The sequence below is a fragment of the Arachis ipaensis genome, chromosome B9 (assembly GCF_059453495.1).
Source record: "Arachis ipaensis isolate K30076 ecotype BB chromosome B9, ASM5945349v1, whole genome shotgun sequence".
NCBI classification, from domain to species: domain Eukaryota; kingdom Viridiplantae; phylum Streptophyta; class Magnoliopsida; order Fabales; family Fabaceae; genus Arachis; species Arachis ipaensis.
In genome coordinates, this window is record NC_142444.1 from 56,840,800 (window position 1) to 56,847,047 (window position 6,248).

At 38.1% G+C, this 6,248-nt stretch overlaps 1 non-coding gene across 1 annotated transcript; it reads right to left on the minus strand.

Annotated features, from left to right (window-relative positions):
• Window positions 1–3,877: 3,877 nt before the first annotated feature.
• LOC148544746 (small nucleolar RNA R71) lies at window positions 3,878–3,985 on the minus strand. Its single transcript, XR_015900891.1, has one exon. It is a non-coding gene; the product is annotated as a small nucleolar RNA R71 (small nucleolar RNA).
• Between the last annotated feature and the right edge of the window lie 2,263 nt (window positions 3,986–6,248).

Sequence of the window (6,248 nt, forward strand, 5' to 3'; positions counted from 1 at the left end):
AACTCAAAATGGCGCGCTTCCAATTGCGTTGGAACGTAGACATCTAGGACTTTCCAGCAATATATAATAGTCCATACTTTGGCCAAGAATGGATGACGTAAACTGGCGTTCAACGCCAGCTCTCTGCCCAATTCTGGCGTCCAGTGCCAGAAAAGGATCCAAAACCAGAGTTGAACGCCCAAACTGGCACAAATACTGGCGTTCAACTCCAAGAAGGACCTCTACACGTGTAACACTCAAGCTCAGCCCAAGCACACACCAAGTGGGCCCCGGAAGTGGATTTATGCATCAATTACTTACTTCTGTAAACCCTAGTAGCTAGTTTATTATAAATAGGACATTTTACTATTGTATTTGACATCTTTGAATCCGGGAATGTATCTTTGAACATCTTTGGACGCCTGGTTCTTAGATCAGAGGGGCTGGCCATCTCGGCCATGCCTGGACCTTTGACTTATGTATTTTTAATGGTAGAGTTTCTACACTCCATAGATTAAGGTGTGGAGCTCTGCTGTTCCTCAAAGATTAATGCAAAGTACTACTGTTTTCTATTCAATTCATCTTATTTCACTTCTAAGATATTCATTCGCACTTCAACCTGAATGTGATGAACGTGACAATCATCATCATTCCCTATGAACACGTGCCTGATAACCACTTCCGTTCTACATTAGAATTGAATGAGTATCTCTTAGATCTCTTAATCGGAATCTTCGTGGTGTAAGCTAGAATGATGGTGGCATTCAAGAGAATCCGGAAGGTCTAAACCTTGTCTGTGGTATTTCGAGTAGGATTCAATGATTGAATGACTGTGACGAGCTTCAAACTCGCGAGTGCTGGGCGTTAGTGACAGACACAAAAGGAGGGTGAATCCTATTCCAGCATGATCGAGAACCGACAGATGAATAGCCGTGCTGTGACAGGGTGCGTTGACCATTTTCACTGAGAGGAGGGGATGTAGCCACTGACAACGGTGATGCCCTTGCATAAAGCCAGCCATGGAAAGGAGTAAGACTGATTGGATGAAGATAGCAGGAAAGCAGAGGTTCAGAGGAACGAAAGCATCTCTATTCGCTTATCTGAAATTCTCACCAATGATTTACATAAGTATTTCTATCCCTATCTTATTAACTAATTTCGAAAACTCCATTATTATTTTATATCCGCCTGACTGAGATTTACAAGGTGACCATAGCTTGCTTCATACCAACAATCTCCGTGGGATTCGACCCTTACTCACGTAAGGTATTACTTGGATGACCCGAGTGCACTTGCTGGTTAGTTGTGCGAAGTTGTGAACCATGGTATTGGCATCATGTTTTTGGCGCCATTACCAGGGAAAGAAAGAGCGATGAATTTTACATAATCAAAGTGTAATCACAATTTCTGCGCACCAAGTTTTTGGCGCTGTTGCCGGGGATTGTTTGAGTTTGGACAACTGACGGTTCATCTTGTTGCTCAGATTAGGTAATTTTATTTTTGTTTTGTTTTCAAAAATTTTTCAAAAAAATTTTCTTTCAAAAATTTCTCATCTATTTTCGAAAAAATAAAAATGTTTTCAAAAAAAATATATATTTTTATTCAAAATTTTTAAGAATAAATTCTAGTGTTTCATAAAGCATGTTGAAGCCTGGCTGGCTGTAAAGCCATGTCTAAATTCATTTGGACTGAGGCTTGCAATTCGTTATCAAGAGCAAGCTAGTTGTTGCTAATCCACCTGCTGTTGTTCCTGATATCTTGCTGAAGCTTGGCTGGCCATTGGCCATGTCTAGTATTTTGGACCGAAGCTTTCATTGAAAGCTTGGCTGGCTAGTGAGCCATGTCTAATTCCTGGACTGAAGCTTTAGACTAACACTGCAAGATTCCTGGAATTCATATTACAAATTTTGGAATCCTTATTTTTCCTTTTTCAATTAACTTTCGAAAAAAATCCAAAAAAAAAAATTAGAAAATCATAAAAATCAAAAATATTTTTCTGTTTCTTGTGTTGAGCCTTGAGTCATGTTATAAGTTTGGTGTCAATTGCATGTGCATCTTGCATTTTTTGAAAATTCTCATGCATTCATAGTGTTCTTCATGATCTTCATGTTGTTCTTGGTAAGTCTTCTTGTTTGATCTTTGCATTTGCATGTTTTGTGTCTTTTCATGTTTTTCATATGCATTCTTGAATTCTTAGTGCCTAAGCATTAAAGAATTCTAAGTTTGGTGTCTTGCCTGTTTCCTTTGCATTAAAAATTTTTCAAAAATAAGTTCTTGATGTTCATCTTGATCTTCATAGTGTTCTTGGTGTTCATCTTGACATTCATAGCATTATTGCATGCATCACATGTTTTGATCTAAAATTCTCATGCATTGCATCATTTTTCTTATTTTTCTCTCTCATTATTAAAAATTCAAAAATAAAAAAAATATCTTTCCCTTTTTTTCTCTTAAAATTTCGAAAATTTGATTTGACTTTTCAAAAATTTTTAAAAATCTAGTTGTTTTTATGAGTCAAATCAAATTTTCAATTTAAAAATCTTATCTTTTTCAAAATCTTTTTCAAAAATCAATTCTTTTTCATTTTTCTTAGTTATTTTCGAAAATTTCAAAACTATTTTTCAAAAATATTTTTCTTAATTTTACATCATATTTTCGAAAATAACATAATCAATTAATGCTTTGATTCAAAAATTTTAAGTTTGTTACTTACTTGTTAAGAAAGATTCAAACTTTAAGTTCTAGAATCATATCTTGTGATTTCTTGTGAATCAAGTCATTAATTGTGATTTTAAAAATCAAATCTTTTTCAAAACTAATTTCAATCATATCTTTTCAAAAATATCTTCTTATCTTATTTTTTTTCAAAAAAATTTGATTTCAAAATATCTTTTCTAACTTCCTATCTTCTTATCTTTTCAAAATTGATTTTCAAAATTTGTTTCAACTAACTAACTAACTTTTTGTTTGTTTCTTATCTTTTTCAAAACCACCTAACTAACTCTCTCTCTCTAATTTTCGAAAATATCTCTCTCTTTTTCAAAAATTTCTTTTTAATTAACTAATAATTTTTTTTATTTGAATTTTCGAAAAAACTACTAACCTTTTTCAAAGCTATTTTCGAAAATCACTAACTCTTTTTCAAAAATTATTTTCGAAAATCCTCTCCCTCTCTCATCTCCTTCTATTTATTTATTCATCTACTAACATCTCTTCCTCACATCACCAAAAATCCGAACCCTCTCTCTCTCTCTGAGTTCAGATTTTCTTCTTCTTTTCTTCTACTAACACAAGGACCTCTATACTGTGATATAAAGGATCCATATTATTATTATTATTTTCTCTGTGCCCTCTTCTTTGTCATATGAGCAGGAACAAGGACAAGAACATTCTTGTTGAAGCAGATCCAGAACCTGAAAGGACTTTGAAGAGAAAATTAAGAGAAGCTAAATTACAACAATCCAGAGATAACCTTTCAGAAATTTTCGAACAGGAAGAGGAGATGGCAGCTGAAAATAATAATAATGCAAGGAGGATGCTTGGTGACTTTACTGCACCTAATTCCAATTTACATGGAAGAAGCATCTCTATTCCTGCCATTGGAGCAAACAACTTTGAGCTAAAACCTCAATTAGTTTCTCTGATGCAGCAGAACTGCAAGTTTCATGGACTTCCATCTGAAGATCATTTTCAGTTCTTAACTGAATTCTTGCAGATCTGTGATACTGTTAAGACTAATGGAGTAGATCCTGAAGTCTACAGGCTCATGCTTTTCCCTTTTGCTGTAAGAGACAGAGCTAGAGTATGGTTGGATTCTCAACCCAAAGACAGCCTGAACTCTTGGGATAAGCTGGTCACGGCTTTCTTAGCCAAGTTCTTTCCTCCTCAAAAGCTGAGCAAGCTTAGAGTGGATGTTCAAACCTTCAGACAGAAAGAAGGTGAATCCCTCTATGAAGCTTGGGAAAGATACAAATAGTTGACCAAAAAGTGTCCTTCTGACATGCTTTCAGAATGGACCATCCTGGATATATTCTATGATGGTTTATCTGAATTAGCTAAGATGTCATTGGATACTTCTGCAGGTGGATCCATTCACCTAAAGAAAACGCCTGCAGAAGCTCAAGAACTCATTGACATGGTTGCTAATAACCAGTTCATGTACACTTCTGAGAGGAATCCTGTGAGTAATGGGACGCCTATGAAGAAGGGAGTTCTTGAAGTTGATACTCTGAATGCCATATTGGCTCAGAACAAAATATTGACTCAGCAAGTCAATATGATTTCCCAGAGTCTGAATAGAATGCAAGCTGCATCCAACAGTACTCAAGAGGCATTTTCTGAAGAAGAAGCTTATGATCCTGAGAACCCTGCAATAGCAGAGGTGAATTACTTAGGTGAACCTTATGGAAACACCTATAACTCATCATGGAGAAATCATCCAAATTTCTCATGAAAGGATCAAAAGCCTCAACAAGGCTTTAATAATGGTGGAAGAAACAGGTTTAGCAATAGCAAGCCTTTTCCATCATCCACTCAGCAACAGACAGAGAATTCTGAGCAGAATTCATCTAGCTTAGCAAACTTAGTCTCTGATCTATCTAAGGCCACTGTGAGTTTCATGAATGAAACAAGGTCTTCCATTAGAAATTTGGAAGCACAAGTGGGCCAGCTGAGTAAAAGGATCACTGAAATCCCTCCTAGTACTCTCCCAAGCAATACAGAAGAGAATCCAAAAGGAGAGTGCAAGGCCATTGACATAACCAAAATGGCCGAACCCAATGAGGGAGAGGAGGACGTGAATCCTTAGGAGGAAGTCCTCTTGGGACGTCCAATGATCAATAAGGAGCTTCCCTCTGAGGAACCAAAGGACTCTGAGGCTCATCTAGAGACCATAGAGATTCCATTGAACCTCCTTATGCCCTTCATGAGCTCTGATGAGTATTCTTCTTCTGAAGAGAATGAGGATGTTACTGAAGAGCAAGCTGCCAAGTTCCTTGGTGCAATCATGAAGCTGAATGCCAAATTATTTGGCATTGAAACTTGGGAAGATGAACCTCCCTTGTTCACCAATGAACTAAGTGATCTGGATCAACTGACATTGCCTCAGAAGAGACAAGATCCCGAAAAGTTCATAATACCTTGTACCATAGGCACCATGATCTTTAGGGCTCTGTGTGACCTTGGTTCAGAGATATACCTCATGCCCCTCTCTGTAATAGAGAAATTGGGAATCTATGGGGTGCAAGCTGCTAAAATCTCATTAGAGATGGCAGACAATTCAAGAAAACAGGCATATGGACAAGTAGAGGACGTGTTAGTAAAGGTTGAAGGCCTTTACGTCCCTGCTGATTTCATAGTCCTGGATACTGGAAAGGAAGAGAATGAATCCATCATCCTAGGAAGACCTTTCCTAGCCACAGCAAGAGCTGTGATTGATGTTGACAGAGGAGAATTAGTCCTTCAATTGAATAAGGACTCCCTTGTGTTTACAACTCAAGGATCTCTCTCTGCAACCATGGAGAGGAAGCATGAAAAGCTTCTCTCACTGCAGAGTCAACCAGAGCCCCACAGTCAAACTCTAAGTTTGGTGTTGGGAGGCCACAACCAAACTCTAAGTTTGGTGTTGAACTCCCATATCCAAATTCTAAGTTTGGTGTTGGGGAGTTTCAACAAAGCTCTGAACATCTGTGAGGCTCCATGAGAGCCCACTGTCAAGCTATTGACATTAAAGAAGCGCTTGTTGGGAGGCAACCCAATACTTATTTATCTAATTTTATTTTTTGTTTTTCATGTTTTCTTAGGTTCATGATCATATGGAGTCACAAAATAACCAAAAAAATTTAAAATAGAATCAAAACAGCAGAAGAAAAATCACACCCTAGAGGAAGCATCTGTCTGGCGTTCAACGCCAGAACAGAGCATGGTTCTGGCGCTGAACGCCCAAAATGGGCAGTGTCTGGGCGCTGAACGCCCAGAACAAGCATGGTTCTGGCGTTCAACGCCAAAAATGGCCAACAAATGGGCATTGAACGCCCAAAATGGGCACCAACCTGGCGCTGAACGCCCAGAGTTGTGTGCAAGGGCATTTTACATGCCTAATGGGTACAGGGATGTAAATCCTTGACACCTCCGGATCTGTGGACACCACAGGATCACCTCAAGATCTGTGGACACCACAGGATCATCTCAGGATCTGTGAATCCCACAGGATCCCCACCCACCTCACCCTCTCTCTCTCCATTCATGATCATCCCTTCTGTTTTCCATTC